Source organism: Mustela nivalis (assembly GCF_964662115.1).
Source record: "Mustela nivalis genome assembly, chromosome: X".
Taxonomy (NCBI): domain Eukaryota; kingdom Metazoa; phylum Chordata; class Mammalia; order Carnivora; family Mustelidae; genus Mustela; species Mustela nivalis.
In genome coordinates, this window is record NC_139040.1 from 289,137 (window position 1) to 312,087 (window position 22,951).

The following is a 22,951-nucleotide window of genomic DNA, read 5'->3' on the forward strand; positions in this document are numbered from 1 at the left end:
ACAACATAGTGGCTATAGTTAGAGACACTATATTGTATGTTTAAAATTTTGTTAAGAGGGAAGATTTCATGTTAAATGCTCTTACCACAATTTTTAAATGGGTGAAATATCTGAGTAGACAAGTCACCAAAGATATACAGATAGCAAATAAGCATATGAAAAGATGCTCAACATCATAAGTCATTAGTAATTGCATATGAGAATTACAAAGAGATACTGCCACACACCTATAAGGATGATGAAAATCCAATAAGGGTGGTCCATTTAGCCAATAGAATATTATTCAGCTCTAAAAAGAAATGAGCTATCAAGAGATGAAAAGACATGGAGGAAATTTCAATGCATATTACTAAATAAAAGAAGGCAATCTGAAAAGGCTACATACTCTATGATTCTAACTATATGACATCCTGGAAAAGGCAAAACTAGGGCGACAGTAAAAAAGATCAGTGGTAGCCAGGGGTAAGACAGAAAGGCAGAGCACAGAAGATTTTTGGTTCAGTGAAACTTCTATATGATGTTAAAATGGTAGATAGATGTCATTATACATTTGTCTAAACCCATAGAATGCACAGAACCAAGAGTGAGTATTAATGTGCATTGTGGACTTTTGGTGATAACGATATGTCAATATAGGTTCATCAACTGTAACAAATGTACACTTTAGTGTGGGATGTTATTGGGGGTAATCTGTGTATGTATGGAACAGATATTTTATGGAAATTCTCTGTACTTTCTTCTCATCTATACTGAACATAAAACTTCTCAAAAATATAAGGTCTATGAAATAAAGGCTGAATAACACAGTCCTTAGATTCAAAAGAATACAGGGAAATTTTAAAACTTATAAAATGTGAGCTCAATGTTAAGTTTAGTCAGGGCTTTAGAATGGATTACTAAAAAAGAATTATTGATGAGAAGAAAAAGAAAAGTGCTGATCTCCAAGAACTAACATGTGTGACCAACAGTTTTGACAGAATACTCTAATTTCCTACTGAAAACTCCATGCTAATTTTTGATAGAACAAAAGGCCCAAATTAAGTTACTATGAAAACTCTATTTTGGTATATGGTACAGCTAGAAATATCTGTTGTACTGAGGCAAGCAGTTTTCTTTTCCCCTAAGCATCATATTTTGCATATTGTATACCCTTGGCACAATATTACATTAAGAAGCTCAATTAACAGAAAACAATATATAACAACATTGTCAGTAGCTGGCATAAGTAGCTGGCCAGACACATCTCTCCCACATTGCTTAATTCATAGTCTTTTGGATGTCCTTTGTCTCGCTTATAATGACCAAAGTTGTAGAAAATATTCCAGTTTAGGAACCACCATCTTTGTTTCTCCTAATACCTAAAATCTTGCCCCTCCCACTCTGGTGGGCCTCAACTGACTGCTTTTCTTCTTACTTTTGGAGTTACTATCATTTCTTTAAGCTGTGTGGTCACTCTCAATTACTCTGACTTCTCCGTTCCCATTGCATGATCCCCCACAAAGTTCCTTTTCTCTACCCATGAAGAGACATATTTCTGGTTTCCCTTGGAGACCTTCTCAAACAAGCCAGGAACACATCCGCAAATTCTTCCTGTGTACTCATGGCAAATGGCAGCTAATATTAAAACTTATAATTTCACACATTTTCATAGACATGCTGCACTTCCTTCTTAAGGTTTACTATGTTAGTTGATAAGGTGAATGTTATATATATGCTATAACTAGATTGAACAACCTAGGCATTTGATAAAGTTGCGCATGAGATGTTTATTTAAAAAAAATGGGAAGGTGACTACAATTAAATGGGCTCACAACTAATTGAACAATTACAACAAAACAGTTCTGTTTACTTGATTAATCATAAGCTCCATGAGGAAAGGAAATGCAGGTATTTTGTTCATCACAGAAAAGGTGCTCAAGAAATATTAAATGAGGATATATAAAGTATCAAATACAGGAGACTGGTAGTCCTTGACCTGTTCAATATTTTTGCCAATAAATTGGATAGAAATAAAGAAAGATGAAACAGACCTAGTATTTTAAAAACTGAGATGTGGCAGCACCTGGGTGGCTCAGCGGGTTAAAGCCTCTGCTTTTGGCTCAGGTCATGATCCCGGGGTCCTGGGATCGAGCCCCACATCAGGCTCTCTGCTTAGCGGGGAGCCTGCTTCCTCCTCTCTCTCTGCCTGCCTCTCTGCCTATTTGTGATCTCTGTCAAATAAATAAATAAAATCTTAAAATAAAAAACTGAGATGTGATAATTGGAAAAATCCTTCAAATACACAAGATGGAACAGACTTGGCTTAAGAGCTTCATATGTGAAAATAAAAAGCTTCATATGTGAAAAAAAGATGTAGAAGACTTAGTTGACAGTAAGCCATAATTACTAAAAGTAAAAGGTAGTAAAATCTCAGTCTCCACTAGTAAAAGTACAGTATACAGAGGAAGAGTGGTGTAAAACTTCTACTTAGTTTTACTTCTTACTTAGTTTTACTTCTACTAGTTTGCTCCGACCAAATCCAATCTGAATGAATGTGTTCCACTGTGAGAGGCAATTTTTAGTTTGATAACAAGAAGAACTATATAACCATTAGACTTAGCCCACAATGGAACCAATTGTCTTCCCTGATATACAGTGAGTTTCCCAACACTGGACATATTCAAGGAGAGAATGGAAATCTGCTTTGAAAGATTTTGTATAGAAAATTCATCTTCACCCTGAGAGGATATTAGGAAAAAAATAAATCTCAAAATTTTCCAATTGGTGTGTTGTTTTCAGCACAAATGTTTCTCCACAAATGTACTATAGGTATACAATATATTATTGATTTCTTCAACCCTTGTAGTGAACAGACAGGACTTTAGGTAACTGGAATCTCCAGGCCAGTTGCCTATGGCTGCAAGCAACCTTACCTGTTTGTCTCAGTAAGATACATAAATATTACTTTCTATTTGTACCACGATGTGAAAAAGATTTGGATCCAAAATGAACTCTGGTTTCCTTTCAAAATTTAGTTATCAAAAGTGATAACTAAATTGTACAATTTAGTGTTAGAGTTGTCACGTGAAATTAGTCCAGATTTCTTTTTAAATTACAGTACCCATAATAGAGAGCAAAACATCAATAGAATCTTGAAGCAAAATAAGATAACTTCTATGAAATTTGACTTAGAGAAAGATGGTAAAGAAGACCAATGGCATAAGCTATAGTTCTAACAGTCTGGCATAGGTCAGAGAAATTCCATTCTTTATGCATTAATTACAGAATTGACCAGAGGTGAATATAACCGCCCTGTATTTAAGTGTATCCTGAATCGGTGCCTATCTCTGAAGGGTTAATCTTTCTAAGTCTATGACCTTGAGAAAAAGAGTATAGGTACATTTTGACCAGTAACAGACTAAATAGAATACTCCAAGAAGGAACTACTCAAGTAAGGCGGATCTGGGTGAGATGCAATAGGAAGAGGGCTTGGAAAGCTGGGGGAGAGTTTGAAGGCATTGGAGATTTGAGAGCCAGTAGTCAGGGAGGTTGGAAGGGCACCAAAGAAACATTGGCTGATTTCACACTTTGGCAGCTTTTCTGACAAACTTCCACACTTTGGCAGCATTTCTGACAAACTGGCCAGAAACATCTCCCACTGCATCGTTCCCTTTTGAGAATACCAGGCAGGATTTACTAAAACCAACAAATGTTTTTCACAGAAGCTATATCAACATCTTTTCAAACCTACTTCATATTTAGTGAACAAAGAAGAAAACAATGTTATATACATGTAGTATTTTGAAAGCATACCATGCTCTTAGTCATGTATTGTGCCTATGACATGAGGTCATTGAAGGTAGAAACTATCTTGAGCTTTTCTATTTGCATTCTGGTGCCCAACAGACCACAGCATGATGAATAGAGAACAGATTAAAATCATAACTTAGATAGACAGATTATAGATAGATAGATGATTGATGATTGATTGATAGATAATAGAAATAGATAATGGATAGATAGATGATAGATATAGATAGATGATAGATATAGATAGATGATAGATAATAAAAGGAGGGAAGGAAGGAAGGAAGAAAGAAAGAAAGAAAGAAAGAAAGGAAGGCAGGCAGGCAGACAAACCATGGATATCTACTCAAAACCAATGTTTGAATGAAATAGTTGGGTAATTGTTAAGACTTGGAATGACACTCATAAGAAGACAGAATGATTTGTCCTAGCCCTTGGCACACCCTTCCTGCTTCCTCACTAAGCCCAGATAGCAATCCTCAAAATATTCCCATCCCCCAGACATTAGGAGAAGCAATAACCTTCCTGCAGAAGAAAACTGGCTCTTTGTCTCAGGGATCAGAATGACTCAGGAGATAGAGTGATTAACAAAAAATGTTATCAGGCTAAAAGATTACTATTTAAATTGTGAGTATCTTAGAAGAAAAACGATTTAAAATAGGTAACTGTCTTTCTCCTCCCAGACCATCATTCCCCTATGTCTCCTACTTCTACATTCCCAAGCCCTCAGCTTCCTCATCACCTCTAATATAAAGTATCATACCCCAGCAGATTGTGTTAGCACCTTCCAAAACCTCAAAAAGTGGGAGTACAGTGGTTCAGCAGGACATAGATGGAGGTAAATTACACAGAGTATGCCAAGTGTGTAATATAAAAGGAAAAGGCTGTCATGAGCTTACATCTGAGAACAAGGAAAAATCATAGACTAGTAACTGGTGTGGCTTTCCTCCGGGAACTCTGTTTCAGGATGATCAGTGAATCCAGCTACTAAAAGGCTTTAAAAGGCCAGTATGGTAGTATAGATAGGAATTTGAAATACAAAGTTGCTAGCTCTGATTTTGTCTTGTGTGACTTGGAATAAGTTCTTTTGCCAATCTAGGCCCAATTTTTTTAAAAGATTTATTTGGGGGGGGTGGGTGCAGAAGGACGGGGAGAGAAAAACCCAAGCAGACTCTGCACTGAGCAGGGAGCCTGATGTGGGGCTAGATCTCAGGACCCAAGATCAGACCTGAGCCAAAACCAAGAGTTGGATGCTTAACCAACTGTGCCACACAGGGCCCCTGGGTCTAATTTTTAATATAGAAAAAAATATACACTTTGCTTAACTCACAGGTTATTGTAAGGTCAGATAAGATAGTTCCTATAAAAGAATTTTTTGAACTCTGAAGCAAAATACAAACAAAGGGAATTTGCTACTCTAACCTCTTCATTTTACAGAAGAGAATTCTGAAGCTAAGAGATATTATGGTACTTGCTCAAAACTACAGATAGTAGCACAGCCAAAATAGAACTCATTCTCCTGACCAAGCCAAGTGCTTTCTCCTCTACACCATTCTTACCTCCTTCACTAACTTGGTGTATGTGAGAACTCATTGACTGAACTGCAAGCATGAGTGTCTAATTAATTTAGAATAATAATCTACACATTTGCATTCATGCTGCAATGGAATTTACTGAGGAATGTCTAGATATTGTCACTGTAGATTTAATTATTTTGCTGTGGATTTTAATTTAGAAAAATTTTTGTGGTGCACCTGGGTGGCTCAGTAGGTTAAGCACCTACCTTCAGCTTGGGTCATGATCTCAGGGTCCTGGGATCAAGTCCCACATTAGGGGTCCCTGCCTGCTTTTCCCTCTCCTGCCCACCTGTGCTCTCTGTCACTCTCTTTATTTCTCTCTTAAATAAATAAAAATTTTTTAAAAGATTAAAGAAAATTTTTTGTGATCATAAACATGTCTAGCCATTAATTGAAACAGTACTGTGGTCTGTGTTGTGATTAGCAGATAATGTATAAGCACAGGGATTATAAAAATTCTTATGACTCATCTTTTTAGAAGCTGTGAGATTTTCAGTTTAAGGTCAGTTTCTTAAAAATACAGGTAATAATGTGGAAGATTAATTTGACTTAAATATATTGTATACCTTAAATACTTTAATGCTTAGAATGTGGAAGGTGAGATATCCAGGTTAAACTTTAAAAGGCTTTATAGAAAATGAATGAGGAATGCCACAGTATAAATGGATAGCATGATGTGAAGGAACAGGACTAGAAGGATAGAGGAAGAATGAGAAAAGACAGCAAAAGAGATCAGCTTAAAAGTATAAAATCCATTGATGATTATTTAGAAGCATATTAGAAATTATTCAGTGGGTACTTAAAGCCCCCAAATAATCCCTTTATTACTTGTCTAATCTAGGTTGTTTATCTCCTAAAGCAAATCATTGGAATGAAGTCATTATTGCATTAGGGTTACTAATAGCTCACTGTCTATGATGTCCTAATTTTTAAGACACTTAAAGAACATAAGTACCCCTGGGCCCTTGGACCTTTGTAACATGGACAATCCTAAATCATGAAATAGGGAAGAGGGCAGAAATAGAATATCCTAGAGCTGATAGTTATAGCTTAGAACATAGTGACTGGAGGGGCCTAAGCAAAGGAACAATATGGGGCCCATGGAAAGGTAGTTATTCTGGAAGCCCCAGGAAAGTGTTGTTTCATGATTTAAAAAAGAGGCTCAAAACAAAGGAGTGAAGAGAGATTTAATATAAGAAATTCCTCAGAACCTTAAGATATAACATGCATAAAATGCATAAAGAACAATAACCTGGTCTTTTCTGATTCTATATTCCATTTGTCCCTTCCCAGGACAACTGACTTTCTGTTATCATAGATTAGATTGGCTTTTTCTAAAAATTGATATAAATGGAATAACATAATATGTACTCTTCTGTGTCCAGTCTTTTTGTCCAGCAAACTGCTTAGAGTAATACTTTCTAGCTTCATCCATGTTGTTGCAAATGGCAAGATTTCATTCATTTTTATGGCTGAGTAATATTCTTTTTTCTTTGGTGCATGCCAGAAGTTTTGGACCATTGTGTTTTCATTTTCATTTGTTTCTATGTACTTTTTGCTTCTTTTTTTTATTTCATGGCTGACCCATTCACTGTTTAGTAGCTTGTTATTTAACCTCCATGTATCTCTTGTCTTTCCAGATTTTTTTTATTATAGTTGACTTCTAGTTTCATAGTGTTGTGGTCAGAAAAGTTGCTTAGTATGATTTTGATCTTCTTGAATTTGTTGAGGTTTGTCTGGTGGGATAATATGTGATTTATTATGGGGACTGTTCTGTGTGCACTTGAAAAGAATGTGTATCCTGTGGTTTTAGGGTAAAATGTTCTCAATATATCTGTTTAATCCATTTGGTCCAGTGTGTCACTCAAAGCTATTGTTCCCGTGATGATTTTCTGTTAGATGACCTGTCCATTGATACAAGTGAAGTATTAAAGCCCCTACTATTATTATATTATTACCTATTAGTTTCTTTATTATTATACGGTATCCTAGTTTCCTGTTATCATCTTTGTTTTAAATTCTACTTTGTCTGATGTAAGTATACCTACCATGGCTTTCTTTTGACACCCATTTGCATGACATATGTTTCTCCATCTTCTCACTTTCTATCTGCAGGTGTCTTTAGTTCTAAAATGGGTCTCTGGTAGGCAGCATATAGATAGGCCTTATTTTTTGTCCATTCTGTTACCTTATGTCTTCTGATTGGAGCATTTAGTCTAGTTACATTCAAATTAATTGTTGATAAATATGTTTTTATTGTCATTTTATTATTTATTTTGCGGTTATTCCTATTCTTAGCTTTGTATATAACACCTTCTGCATAACTCTATATGAAGTTCACTGTAGATGTAGTTTGAATCCAGTCTTTTCTTCTCTCATCTCCATGTTTTAGGTATCTCTCCATTGAGGTAATTGGGGTTCTAAAGTCCCATACTGTTTTGGATAGTACATAGATACTACTTTCTGTCTTTTTTTTTTTTTTTTTTTTTTTTTTTTTTTTTTTTTTTTTTTTGAGATAGAGATAGAGAGTTGGGGAGGAGAAGAGGGAAAGGGAGAGAGAATCTTAGGCAGGCTCCATACCCAATGTGGAGCACAAAATGAGGCTCAATCTTACAACCCTAAGATCATGACCTGAGCTGAAATCAAGAGTTGAACATTTAACCAGCTAAGACACTCAGGCACACCATACTTTGGCTTTCTTTGACATCCATTTGCATAATGTTTCTCCACCCCCTCATTTTCAATCCCCAGGTGTATTTAGGTCTAAAATGAGTCTTTTGTAGGCAGTAAATAAATAGATCTTGTTTTTTATGCATTCTGACACCCTATGTCTTTTGATTGTAGTATTAGTCCATTTACGAGCAAAGTAATTATTTTTTTAAAGATTTATTTATTTGACAGAGACTTAGTGAGAGAGGGAACACAAGCAGGGAGAGTGGGAGAGGGAGAAGCAGACTCCCCACTGAGCAGGGAGCCTGATGCAGGGCTTGATCCCAGGACCCTGGGATCATGACCTGAGCTGAAGGCATACACTTAACAACTGAGCCACCCAGGTGCCCTACAATAAAAGTAATTATTGATAGATATGTATTTATTGTCATTTTATTATTTTTTATCATTTTTTAGAGAATTTCTCTGATCCTTTCTTGTTTTTACCATTTTGGGTCTCTCCTTCCCACTCAAAGGATCCCCTTTAATGTTTCTTACAGAGCTAGTTTAGTGATCATGATCTCCTTTAGCTTTTGTCTGTCTGGGAAAGAATCTCTCCTTCTATTCTGAATGACAGTCTTGCTGGATATTTTCCTGGGTGCAGATTTTTCCCATTCAGCACATTGAACATATCATGCCACTCTCTCCTGGCTTGCCAAGTTTCTGTTGAGAAATCTCTAGCTCGCCTTATGGCTTTTCCTTTGTAAGTTAAGGACTTCTTTTTTCTTGTTGCTTTTTATACTTTCTCTTTATCACTATATTTTGCAAACTTAATTACAATATGTCATGGTGTTGGCCTGCTTTTGTTGGGAGTTCCCTGTGTCTTCTGGATTTGGACATCCATTTCCTTCCCTGGACTAGGAAAGTTTTCAGCTATTATTTCCTCAAATAAAGCTTCCACTCCTTTTTTTCACTTTTTCTTCTGGGACTCCTATAACACAAATGTTATTATGTTTGATGGAGTCAGAGTTCCCTAAGTCTATTCTCATGTTCCCTAATTCTTCCTATCTTTTGTTCAACTTCATTATTTTACATTATTTTGTCTTCAGTATCACTAGTTCATTCCTCTGTTTCTTCAAGCCTGCTATTCATTTCATCAAGTCTATTTCCAATCTCATTTGTTTCATTTTTCATCTCTGATTGATTTTTTAATTATTTATCTCTCTGATAAGGGTCTCACTGATACCTTCTATTCTTTTCTCAAGCCCAGTGAGCATCCTTACAATTTTTGCTTTAAATTCTCCATTAGGTCATGTTTCTTATATTTGTCTCACTTACATCTCTGGAAGTGGCCTTATCTTTATCTTCCATTTGGGATAAATTCCTCTATCTTGGCATTTTTGTCTAAGACTCTGCCTTCTTCTCTGTGTTAGAAAAGGCAGTTATGTTTCCTGCTCTTGAAAGTAATGGCCTTATGAATAAGAGGTCATGTACTGTCCAGGCCCTGGAGCTTCAGGGATTGTCTTTGGTGTGTGTAGTATGTGCTCTGCTGTTGTGTTTTGGCTGTTCTAGCCTTCAAGCCAATCATGTACAAAGTCTCTCCTGGCCTGCAGTGGGAAGTATTTAGTCCCTGGCCTGAATGTAGTGAATTTTAACTAAGTCTGCTCTGGAGTTGGAAGATGTGGTGTGGGCAGTGGTTTGAGCTGGTCTTTTGGAGAGGGGGTCTGCCATGCTGGGACTTAAACAAGCTTGACTGAGAAGGGCAGTCCTGCCAGAGTGCAGGGGCATGGGGCTTGGTATATGCAACTTAGGAGCCTGTGTCAGTGTTGCACTATTTCTTGCCTGTGGCTTTGTGTATATACTGAGGGGCAGAGGGGACATGGCACCAGCCATCTCCTTTGTTTCCAGAGAGGTGCTCTGAGAGTTTCCTAGGAAGAGCAAAGAATCTTGTGCATCCCAGGTGTTTTTCAGATCATGTTTCTGTGCTGTCTGGCCCCAGGTTGTTTGCCAACATTCTCTCCAGGAGCAGAGCAATGCCCTCTGGGCTCTATCCCATCCAAGCCCACTGACCTTTAAAACTCCAGGCTTTAAGCTCACTGATTACAAGAACTCATGAAATTCAGCCCCTTTCGTTTTCTAAGCCAGTGTATTTGGGGAAATGTTTTCTGTGTGTTTCCCTCTGTGCTTCTCTCTCTCTCACTCACCTTTGTCCCCAACTATAGCTCCCTTCTCTCTAAAGGACCTGTGATCCATTTCTCCCCTAAACCAAATCTCCATACTTCCTACCTTCCTCAATGTGGGCTCTCTTCTCCCTTTAGTTGTGGAGTTGGTTCTGTGAGTCTTCAGGTTGATTTGTGGAGTATTTAGGATGATTGATAATTATCTATTTGTGTTCATAGGAGAAGAGAAATCCAGGGTTCTCCTACTCTGCCACCATCTTTCCAGATCCTTTCTACTTTTACATTTATTAGGAAATCATTATTTTTAATTGAAGTATAATTGACATACAATATCCTATTCGTTTCAAGTGTATATCAAAGTGATGTAAATGTTCACATGTTATGAAATAACCCCCACAGTAAGTCCAGTTACTCTGTCACCACACAAAGTTATTATATTATTATTGACTATATTCTTTATGCTGTACATTATACATCCCAATGACTTATTTATTTTATAATTGGAAGCTGTACCCCTTAATCCATTTCACCTATTTTGCCCACCTCAATGCCTCCCCACTGCAATAACCAACAATTTTGTTCCTATACCTTTGAGTTCTGCCTCTGTGTTGTTTTGTTTGTACATCTGTTTTGCTCTTTAGGTTTCACAAATGAGTGAGATCATAGGATAACTGTCTTCCTCACTTTTCTCACTTACCATAATATCCTCTAGGTCAATCCATGTAGTCACACATGGTGAAATTTCACTCTTTTTGTGGCTGAGTAATATTGCATTGCCTGTGTGGTGTGTGTGCACCCAATATTCTTTGTACATTCATCTATTAACCGATACATGTTGCCTCCATATCTTGGTTATTATAAATAATGCTGCAATGAACATAGGTGTGCAATACCTCCTCAGTTTGGAGTTTTCAAATTTCCTGAACTTCCCTGATGATAACTGGTGTTGAGCATCTTCATGTACCTGTTGGTCATCTGTATATCTTCTTTTGAAAAATGCTTCTTCAAGTCCTCTGCTTATTTTTTAATTAGGTTATTTGCTTTTTAATTGTTATATAAATTTCTTATATATTTCGAATATTAATCTCTTATCAGATGTATGATTTGCAAATATTTTTTCCCTTTCAGTAGTTTGCTTCCTCCTTTCAGTCATCATTTCTTTCTGCAAAGCCTTTTTAGCTTGATGTAACCCATTTGTTTATTTTAGTTTTTATTGCCTTTGCCTGAGAAGACTGGCCCAAAAAATACTGCTAAGGCCAATATCAAAGAGCTTACTATCTATGGTCCCCAGGATGTTTTATGGTTTCAGGTCTTACATTCAAGTCTTTAATCCATTTTGAATTTATGTTTCTGTACGGTGTAAGATAGTGGTTCAGATTCATTCTTTTGCATGTAGCTGTTCAGTTTTCCCAACACCATTTATTAAGAAGACTACCTTTTCCCATTGTATATTTCTATCTCTTTTGTCCTAGATCAATTGATCATATATGCATGGGTTTTATTTCTGGGCTCTCTATTTTATTCCATTAATCTATATGTCTGTTTTTGTACCAGTACATACTGTTTCTATACTGTATCATACTGATTACTATAACTTTGTCATATAGTTTGAAATCACTGTGATAGTTCCGGCTGTGTTCTTTCTCCAGACTGCTTTGACTCTGCAAAATAAGGAAATCAGTTAAGTTTTTGCCTTCAGCTCAGGTCATGATCCTGGGGTCCTTGGAGCCCCACATCAGGCTCCCTGCCCAGCAGGGAGCTTACTTCTCCCTCTGCCTGTTGCTCCCCCTGGTTGTGCTCTTGCTCTCTCTCTCTGAAAAATAAATAAATAAAACATGTTTTTAAAAAAAAATAAAGGAATATTGCCATTTGTGAGAACATGGATGGACCTTAAGGGCATTGTGCTCAGTGAAAAAAGTCAGACCAAGAAAGACAAATATCATATGATCTCATATTATCTCACTTATATGTGGCATGTAAAAAAAAGGAGCTCAAAGATACAGAGAACAAACTGGTGATTGCCAGAGGAAGGCCAGAGGAAGGCTGTGGAACTAGGTGAAATGGGTAAAGGGAACCTAAATGTACAATTTTCCAGTTATAAAATAAATTAGTCATGGGGATGTAATGTATCATATGGTGACTAGAGTTAATAATGCTATATTGCATACTTGAAAGTTGCTAAGATAGTAAATCTTAAAATTCCTCATCACAACAAACATGATTTTGTAACTATGTGTGGGCAATAGAGGTTAGTTAAACTTATTGTGGTGATCATTTTACTATATATACAAATATAGAATCATTATCTTGTGCACTTGAAATGTAAGGTAGTGTTGTGTCAATTACACTTCAATAAAAAGCAAATCGTTTTGTAAAAGAAAGAATGAATAAAAAAGTTTTGTTTTTCTTAAAAAGACTTTATTATTTATTTGACAGAGAGAGAGAGAGAGAGCACAAGCAGGGGGAATGGTAGAGGGAGAAGCTGGCTGGGATCATGACCCAAGCTGAATCCCACATCAGGCTCCCTGCTTAGTGGGGAGCCTAGTTCTCCCCCTGCCTCTGCTTGCCTCTCTCTGTCTCTCATAACTAAATAAATAAAATCTTTTTTAAAAATAGGACATCAAAAACATCCTACAGTGCAAAAGAATGAACTTGGATCCTTATATCACCTCATATACAAAAATTAATTCAAAGTGGATAAAAGTTTTAAATGTAAGTGCTTAAACTATAAAACTTTTAGAAGAAAACATGTCTAAATTGCCATGACTTTGGTTATTAAGGCAATAGCTTCTTAGATATGACACCAAAAGCACAAGCAACAAAAGGAAAAAACAGATAAAGTATACATCATGAAAATTAAAATCTTTTGCACTTCAAAGGATACCATTAAAACTATGAAAAGACTATGCACAGAATGGAAGAGTATTTTGAAAATCATATATCTACTAAGGCCTTGTATCCACAATATATAAAGCATTCTTACAACTCAATAAAATAACAAATAACCAAATTTTAAAATGTACAAAAGATTTAGCAGAAATTTCCCTATAGAAAATATGCAAATGGCCAATATGCATATAAAACACCTCAATGTCCATTCCTAGGCCTTAGGAAACTGCAAATCCAAAACATAATATAATACCACATCACTCCCACTAGGACAGTAACAACTAAAAAAGAGAAGAAAATGACAAGTGTTGACAACATGGATGGAACTAGAGCATATCATGCTTAGCAAAATAAGTCAAGTGGAGAAAGACAACTATCATACGATCTCCCTGATATGAGGAAGTGGTGATGCAACATGGGGGCTTAAGTGGGTACGAGAAGAATAAATGAAAGAAGATGGGATTGGGAGGGAGACAAACCATAAGTGACTCTTAATCTCACAAAACAAACTGAGGGTTGCTGGGGGGAGGGGGTTTGGGAGAAGGGCGTGGTATTATGGACATTGGGGAGGGTATGTGTTTTGGTGAGTGCTGTGAAGTGTGTAAACCTGGTGATTCACAGACCTGTACCCCTGGGGATAAAAATATATGTTTATAAAAAATAAAAAATTATATTAAAAAAAAAATGTGGAGAGATTGGGATCCTCATAAATTGCTAGGGAAAATGTAAAAAGATGCAGGTATTGTAGAAAACAGTCTCACAGTTCTTCACATGGTTAAACAGTGAAGATATAATTGAGATATAAATTGCACTACTTATATCTCAATAAATCTGTTTAGAAAACATGCTCACAAATAATCAGAATTGAAACTCTGAGCAACTACAGATAAACAATCCTCCAATACCAACAGACACATGAAAAGACACTCAATGTCACTCATCATCAGGGAAATATAAATCAAAACTATAATGAGATATACCCTCACAGCTGTCAGAATGGCTAAAATCAACAACACATGAAACAAGTGTTAAAGAGGATGTGGAGAAAGGGGAACCCTCCTACACTGTTGGTGGGAATGCAAGCTGGTGCAGCCACTCTGGAAAACAGTATGGAGGTTCTTCAAAAAGTTAAAAGTAGAGAAACCCTATGACCCAGCAATTGCACTACTAGATATTTATGCATAGAACAAAAAATAGTAATTCAAAGGAATATATGCACCCCAATGTTTATAGCAACATTATCAACAATAGCTAAATTATAGAAAGTGCCCAAATATCCATCATCTGATGAATCAATAAAGAATTGGTAAAGAAAAACATACAGTGGAATATTATGCAGCCATCAAAAACAAAATCTTGCCATTTGCAATGACATGGATGGAGCTAGAGGGTATTACACTGAGTGAAATAAGTCAGTCAGAGAAAGACAATTATAATGTGTTCTCACTGATGTGAGGAATTGGAGAAACAAGACAGAGGATCATGGGAGACTAGAGGGAAAAGTGAAACAAGATGAAACCAGAGAGGGAGACAAACCATAAAAGACTCTTAATCTCAGGAAACAACCTGAGGGCTGCTGGAGTTGGGGGTGGGGTAGGAGGGATAAGGCGGCTGGGGAAGGTATGTGCTATGCAGAGTGCTGAGAATTGTGTAAGCCTGATGAATCACAGACTTGTACCCCTTAAACAAACACATTATATGTTAATAAAAAAATAAAAAGTATTGATTGATCAAGGCAAAAAAAAAAAAAAGTTATCTTGGGGCCCCTGGGTGGCACAGTTGGTGAAGTGTCCAACTCTTGGTTCCGGCTCAGGTAATGATCTCAGGATGATGAGATCAAGCCCTCTGACAGGCTGTAAGCTCAGCGAGTAGTCTGCTAAAGTTTCTTTCTCCATCTTCCTCTGCCCTTCCCTGCACTTGCTCTCTCCCTTTCTCTCTTTCCCTCTCTAAAATAAATAAATAAATCTTAAAAGAAAAAAGTAATCTTGTGGGGCTATGTAGAAGGAAGCTGAGGCCTGGCTTATATAATTCCTTCCTTAGGAAACCTCTGGATTAATCTCATACAGGCATACCTCATTTAATTGCATTATGCACATATTCCGTTGTTGGTTTGTCTTTTTTTTTTAATAAACCGAATGTAAAAATAAATAAATAAACCGAAGGTTTGTGGCAAAAAAAAAAAAAAATACTGGCAATACAAAATGTTGGAAAGGTTGCATACAAAATTGATATCTCATACATTGCTGGTGAGAATATAAAATGTTTTAGCCACTCTGGAAAATACTTTGGTAATTTCTTAATATATTAAACATGTAACTACTGTATAATCCAGCAATTATATTCCTAGGCATTTAGCCCAGAATTATTGTTTACCCAGAAACCTGTATATGAATGGTCATAGCAACTTTATTCACAGTAGAAAAATCCTAGAGGGGCTTCTGCATGGCTCAGTTGTTTCAGCATCTGCCTTTGGCTCTGGTCATGATCCCAGGGTCCTGGGATGGAGCCCTGCATTGGGCTCCCTGCTCAGCCAGAAGCCTTCTTCTCCCTCTCCCACTCCACCTGCTTGTGTTCTCTCTCTCTTTCTCTCCGTCAAATAAATAAATAAGATATTTTAAAAAAGAAAAATATTGGAAACAGCCTGAATGTTCTTTGATGTGTTAATGGTTGAACAAACCAAATAATAATAATAATAAATTACCACATATGTGTAGGTGTACTACTGGATTCTAACCTGTTCCATTCACTTGTTTCTTACTCCAGTATCACAGTTTTGATAAGTGTAGCTTTACAGTAAGTCTTGAAACCAAGAGTTCTAAGTTCTATACCCTCTTCCCTATTTTTAAAGATTTGCTATAAACCCCAAGACATGTATTTACCCTTCCAATATATGCACAGTTTTGTCTTCCCTAATGACTGTTTCCACAGATTTCAGCTGCTTAGCTACTCCACACTCTGATCTGTGCCTCCTGAGCTTAGTGAGACTGCCAAGCTCATCTCTATTTTTGGGGTCAGAAAATTGACACCAGGCGAGGAATGGGGTGATTCTGGGGGTTTACATTGTGAGTTTCTCTTCTACTGTAGATCACAGTTGTTTGCTGACTATTGTTCAATACCTGTAAAAAGTCTCCTTGCATATTTTATGAGATTTCATGATTTTTGTAATAGCACAGGTGCAAGTCTAGTGACATTAACAATATAGATTTATTTAACTTTTTTTTTTTTTCACTTAAGTCATGGAGATTCAGCTTCTGTTGCACGACTGTTGTTGTGACTAATGCAAGCTCTTACTTTATTTCAGGCTCAAGATAGGAGCTTAGCATTTATTATATGACTTAATCTTCATTTACAGAACTCCTTCCTGTAGAAACCAAAGCAATGGGGAAGAGGCATTTCTCTCTAACAGTGGTAAGAACGATAAGCAGGTTTCAGTGAGAAAAGTAGTCTAGATGGATGAAGCATGTATAAATGCACAAGAGAGTGAACATGACAAGAAATAAAGTTGAAATCTTTGGCATTGTCAAGGGAATAGTTCTGAGACCTTCATAAATTCTCTTAATGCAATAAAACCACTACACCATAGAATTTCCTCCATAAATGCAGTAAAATATAATTGTTTATAGAGTACACAATCCTATAGGATTGTCTTAAATGCTTTTCCCATGCCGATTAACATCAATACCACTAAGATAACCAACCTTCCCAGCTTAACCTCGTGTATCCCAGTTTGAGCAAAGTCTCACATCCTAGGGAATCTCTCAGTCTCAGGCAAAATTGGATGATTGGTCACCTTTTATTATAATGTGGCATCACTCACTTAGCTACAATTAATTGGCCTTGGATGGGCACCAGACTTAAACTTCAGTGATGAATCCCTCTCTCATATTTATGGATATGGGACCATAGTGTCTATGGCAGGTGCCTTTCAGATTTTCTTTCAAGAGAAAACCTGCGGGGCATCTGGGTGGTTCAGTGGGTTGAGCCTCTGCCTTTGGCTGGGGTCATGATCTCTGAGGTCCTGGGATGGAGCCCCATGTCTTCTCAGCAGGGAGCCTGCTTCCCTCTTACTCTCTGACTGGCTCTCTGCCTACTTGTGATCTCTGTCTGTCAAATAAATATATAAAAATTCTAAAAAAAAAACCAAACCTGCTGTGAGTAGTGAAGTCAGACAATAGCCTCCAGGTATGGTACTTTGGGGGTATTTTTTTATCATTTGATGCAAGGCCATTCCCATCCTAGGCATTTACAGGCAATTTCTGAGCACAAAGGGGATACTAGGACCATTTAGGCCTAATGTGGGATTCTTATAATTAGCGATTTTTGCTCTAGGTTCCCAGTTGGGCTGGCTGGGACTTCCATAGAGTTGCACTGCAAGCTGAGGCACTTCCTACCCATTTCTCCTAAATTTCTTCTCCTTTAACAAGCAACAGATCTGTAATGTGGTCTGAATTCTATCCCCGCCTAATCCTGCTCTTCCTCTTTATCTTCGTAATCATTACCCACAGTAAATCTCTGGACTTGTAACTCCAACTTGGCATCTGCTTTTCAGGGGACGCAATGTGGCATAGTGTCTCTCTCCAGTGGCTGAAGCTGTAAGATTTAAATTTAGAAACCATAATTTAGGAATTATGGTTCAATAACCATACTTCCTATTTTATGGACATGAGAAACAAAGGAGATTGTGGGGGTGGGGGAGGAGAGAGAAAGAAAGGGAGAGAGAGAGTAAGAGGAGAGACAGAGGGAGGAAGAGCGAAAGCAAGCACAAATGTACAGGGAGAATACTGATAAGATAATGAGAGAGCCATATGGCATTTGAATACTTGGTTTTGGGCATTCTTGAGGGCTATCTGTACCTTGCCCTTTCCAAATTTTGATTGCTCCACTCCTTAAATTTTGTGAGACACACAATTATCTTTCCACAAACTTCTCTCTTTCACTTAAATTAGTTTCAGGTAGGTTTTGTCCCTTTCAACTACTGACATACCTCTTCACTGCAAAACTTAGTGTATAGGCTACTGAGTTTGTGCAGAGTCATATTTCTGTTTAGTCAGAAATGTTCATACCATGTTCATAGCCTCAGATGCAAAATGACATACTTTTCAGTGTTTACCAAATTTTTGTCCTTTAGTAGATGCAGAGAATTTTGCATGGCCTAGATAATTTTTGAGTTTTAGCATTTATTTATTTCTGTATGAAATCTATAGAATTATTGTCATAGACCAAAGCCTCAGCCAAATTCAACATTGCACCATGCCCGGAATATTTATTTTCTGATTAAAAGTCACTTTTAGTTATATAATGAAGGTTAATTTTAATATGAATCTTTTTTTCTTTCTTAAGATACTGATAAAACCAAAATATAGATGTTGGCCAAAGATGAGAGCTCCTACACATCAGTCTTATATAATAGTCCATACAGGAATGGTGTTAATTTGGTCTAGGGCAGGGTTGGCAACTTACAGTCTGCAGGCCAAATTCTACCTCTTGCCCATTTTTGTAAGTAAAGTGTAATGGAGTGCACTCCCACTCATAATTTCAGTGCTGTCTGTGGTTGCTTTTGCTCAATGAACACAGAATCCAGTAGTGACAGGCAGAGACTATATGCCTAAAATATTTACTAACTGACCCTTTACAGAAAAAAATTGCCAACCATTGGCCTCAAGTGGTATCAGCGCAGATGGAGACAAATACATGAGCAGATTATATTTTTGGAAGTAGAGCAGGAACAAGCTTAGTATATTCTAGGATCATAAGGCCTGGGTGGCTAAAACATAAAAGGACCCAGATACTACCCAGTCTTTCTTTTTTTTTTTTTAGCACATTAGTGCCTATTGATTTTTGTTCAGACATTAATTCACTCATCCAAAAAATGTTTTTCAAGTTCCCACTCTGCACTAGACAGTGTTAGCTACTTCACACATACAAGCACATATGAATTGTAATAAGGGGAATCAACAAGTAAACAGTTTAACACAGAATAATAAGTGCCTGATGCCATGTGGAGGAAATAAACTTTTGTTTTACCACTCAATATTTATCTGCTATTTCCTGGTACCTTCCTCCAGCTGCACCTGAACCGCATCTTATCTAGTCAGTCACTAAAATGCGTCATCATAGTGTTCATCATTGTAATCACAGCAGCCAGTACTTGTTGAGCATTTACAGACATGGCTAGGTACTTTTTTTTTTTCAAAGATTTTATTTATTTATTCAACAGAGAGAGATCACAAGTAGGCAGAGAGGCAGGCAGAGAGAGAGAGGGCAAAGCAGGCTCCCCACTGAGCAGAGAGCCCGATGCGGGGCTCATTCCCAGGACCGTGGGACCATGACCCAAGTCCAAGGCCGAGGCTCTAACCCACTGAGCCACCCAGGTACCCCTGGCTAGGTACTTTATACACATCTTTCTCAATGAGATTTACCCTTACCAGAATATTTAAAACTCCTACTACCTCCAGCATGCCCTTTTTCTGCTGGATTTTTTTAATGGCTCCTATCATGTTATAATGTTTAATATATACTTTATACTAGCTACTTTGTACACATTGTCTCACTTAACCATCACAACGTATAATATAGATACTATCATTATGTCTATTTGTGAAATCAGAAATTGAGGATCAGAGAGGTAAAGTCCTTTGCCCAAAGTCTCCTGTGTGTCTCACAAAGTCGCGCTGGAGACATTCTCTTCTTCCTCATCTACTCTGGCTGCTGATCCCCCATGTTACGCCCATCACAGCTTGATGGTATCACCTACAAAAGGCACCACTATCACTGCCAATACCAACTGAAGTCTTCCGTCTAGGGCATTACAGTTTGACTCCAGGGTGTTATTTCTTGAAGCTCTTAGTGTTGTTTCTCATAGATACCAAATGTCTGGGAACAATGAACATATTTTGCGAAAGACTTCTTTGTAGTTTTTGTTTGTGCTTCCATTATAGTTAGTGTCAGGTTTGGAGCCAGATTATGTAGGTTTGAATCTCAGGCCTGAAACTTAACTGCTCTGGGATCCTGGTAAAATTGCTCAACTTTTCTGTGCCCCAGTTCCCTTATCCTTAGAGGAAGGATAATAATATCAGGTACTTCGAGTGTTTGATATAAAGTCCTTACGCCAGCATTTGGCCTATAAGGCGGGTTTAATAAATGTTAGTTACTATTACTAAAGCAACTGGCTTCTTTTTCCAACACTTCACAAGTTTTATCTATCAATCTCTTGCCTCTTTCTGGATACTTTCTATCTGTTGATTTCACTTTATCTTTATTGATCTTATTCACTCTAATTGCTACTGTCATGGTCCTTCCTATTACAGGACTGTTGGTCATGCCTTTTGATCATGGTCCTTGTGTGTGGAATGTCCATTTTCCTGTTTGCAGTGGCCAATTCCTAGAAGTTCTTTAAGTTCCCTAAGGGCGTTGACTCTGTCTCCTTTTTGTTTACCATTTTATACTCGGAGTTGAATCCAGCGCCTGGCGTCCATAGGCCCCAGCCTGAGTCTAGAATTTCACCTGCTTTTTAGACTCTGTGCTAGGGTCTTGGAAAAGAAATTTGAAAAACGCGTGTTTTTTTTTTTTTTTTTTTTTTTCTGGTCTCAAGAGACCATTTGTTCATTGAAGGACACAGGCATGCAAAGGGAGAAGTTATAACGCTGAATGATAATTGTTACACAGGAGGCCAGTACTAGATCCACTGGGCATATTGAACCCATGGAAAAGAATAGAAAACTAATTCTGGAAAATAGAGAATGATTCACGGAGCAGGTAGAATCTAAATAACGAGTAGCAGTTTCGCGAAAGAACAAGTAGGGGTAGAGTTTCTGACAGAAAGCGTTCTAAGGCGAAAGTATGAAGGCATTTGCTTCTTTTGTTGATCCTGACTTCTACACACAGTTTCCTTTATCATCACCGTGTGACATTACACTAATTACTTTTCATTTCTAATAACTGCAATAGTGCTGTTTCCCATTTTTCAATGTCTGTACAGTGTATTCGTTTGTTTTTGCTCTACATCTTTTTCCGTCGGCCTTGGATTTCCATCGTACATACTGTTTCATTGTGGTTTTGTATTAATGTGTCATTCTTGAATTTCTATGTGCATTAAGACGTGCGTTCTAGGGGCGCCTGGGTGGCTCAGTGGTTTAAGCCTCTGCCTTCAGCTCAGGTCATGATCTCAGGGTCCTGGGATCGAGTCCCGCATTGGGCTCTCTGCTCAGCGGGGAGCCTGCTTCCCTCTCTGTCTCTCTCTCTGCCTGCCTCTCTGCCTACTGTGATCTCTGTCTGTCAAATAAATAAATAAAATCTTAAAAACAAACAAACAAACAAAAAAGACGTGCGTTCTAATGCCTCGTTTCCTGTTAGCGTGTACTGGTTTAAGCACGGTATGTGGACCCTGGATCGAATTGGTGGCAGTCCAGCCCTGAGGAGTATGTGACTTAAGTTCAAGAAAGTGGTGCAAAGAAGTGGAAGAATTATTGTTCCAGACAACCTCAATAAGCAACCTCGTGATGGGTTAGGGACCATTTTCCTCTCTGCGCCCGCGTCTCCACAGCTGGTAAACGAAGGCGACTGGAGCACCTGACCGCGACCCTACGGAGTCCAGCGCCCAGCGCGCCCCAGGACAGGCCGCGGTCCCAGGCGCACGGGGCGCCCCCGGCGCTCGGCCGGAAGGAGCGGGGCGGGGCCTCTCGGCGGCCGGGCCCGGCGGCCTGGGGGAGGGGAGCGCGGGAGCGAGAGTCTCCAGGAAAAAGGCGAAGGCGGGCGCGAGGCTGCCTCCCGAGGCTCTCTCGGCTTGCAGTTCCTCCCGTTTGGCTGACTTGGGAGTCGCGACCTCCCGTACAGGTGGGTCCTGTTCCACCGACCGGGGACGGGGTGTGTTGGGCGGCTGCGGCGGTTGGGATTGCCTGGACACTCGCTTTAAGGCCTGGCGCGAGGGGCGCGGGGGGCGCGGGGGGCGCGGGGGGCGGCTCCCACCCCGTCTGCTCGGCCCCAGGACGGTGGTACTTACCTTAACCCCCGTGGAGGAGCAGGCCGCTCGCGCCTTGCCGCAGGGCTGTCGTCACGGTTTCCATGCCAGGTGCGCGGCGAGCGCGGCCCGCGGGGGAGCGCAGGGCCAGACGGGCCTAGCTGTCGGCCGGGGCGGCGGGCGCCGGAGCAAGCCCGCGGCGGGGCCAACGCCCAGCCCGCCTCGATCCGAGCTCCACGGACCTCTCCGCCCGGGCTCCGGCGCTGACTGCGGGGCTCCAGCTGGCGCAGGGTGCCCGACCTGCTCGAGCTTCCCGGCTTGGCGGTGGAGTGAAAGGTGGCATTCGGCAGTCTGCAGCACGGACTTTCTCTCGTTCTAAGATCCACTGGTGTTCTCTGCCCGGATTTTACCCTTTGTCTGCCCCTCCCGAGCGACAATGCCTAGCAAGAGTCGCGAGCGACCGGGCAGCGCACTGCGAAACTTAGTGGAGGAAGAATTCATCAAAACCGTGTGAACAGTTCTAACGACTGACTGACCCGATAGCTGGGAAAAAAGAGTACATTACTGTGCCTTGGTTGAATGTCAGCTCCAACGACTGCTTTGATGAATTCTTTACTATTAAAGATTTTAAGCAGATGATTAAAGAAAACGTTGTGTTGAATGAATACGATACACTGTCCAGCAATACCCTCATCATAAAAGAATTGTGTAATTTAACTATTAACCAGTAGCTGAAGTAAAAACGAGCCTTCATATGTAGGAAAACTTGCACAATCCGTTCCCATATAGCATTCTTTTAGACTCTCTTCTTAGCTGGCTTGCCTTCTCAGGAATCTCTATAGTAAAAACTACAGTTTATTTTACAGTAACTATGAAGACAAAGAATTATAAACACTATGAACCAACATTATGTC

The 22,951-nt window shown here is 38.9% G+C and overlaps 2 protein-coding genes across 5 annotated transcripts in view; one reads left to right on the forward strand and one right to left on the reverse strand.

Moving 5' to 3' along the window:
- The window catches only part of SPRY3 (sprouty RTK signaling antagonist 3), a 152,969-nt gene extending 130,288 nt beyond the window's left edge, over positions 1–22,681 (reverse strand). The window contains exon 1 of one of the 3 annotated variants that reach the window (XM_082716663.1): positions 22,080–22,681. The gene's annotated coding sequence lies outside the window, so the exon portion shown is untranslated. The remainder of the gene's footprint in view (positions 1–22,079) is intronic. The other 2 variants (XM_082716660.1, XM_082716659.1) reach the window with 2 other exon arrangements.
- The window catches only part of TMLHE (trimethyllysine hydroxylase, epsilon), a 98,238-nt gene continuing 97,032 nt past the window's right edge, over positions 21,746–22,951 (forward strand). For both annotated transcript variants that reach the window (XM_082716644.1, XM_082716643.1), the window contains exon 1: positions 21,746–21,913. The gene's annotated coding sequence lies outside the window, so the exon portion shown is untranslated. The remainder of the gene's footprint in view (positions 21,914–22,951) is intronic.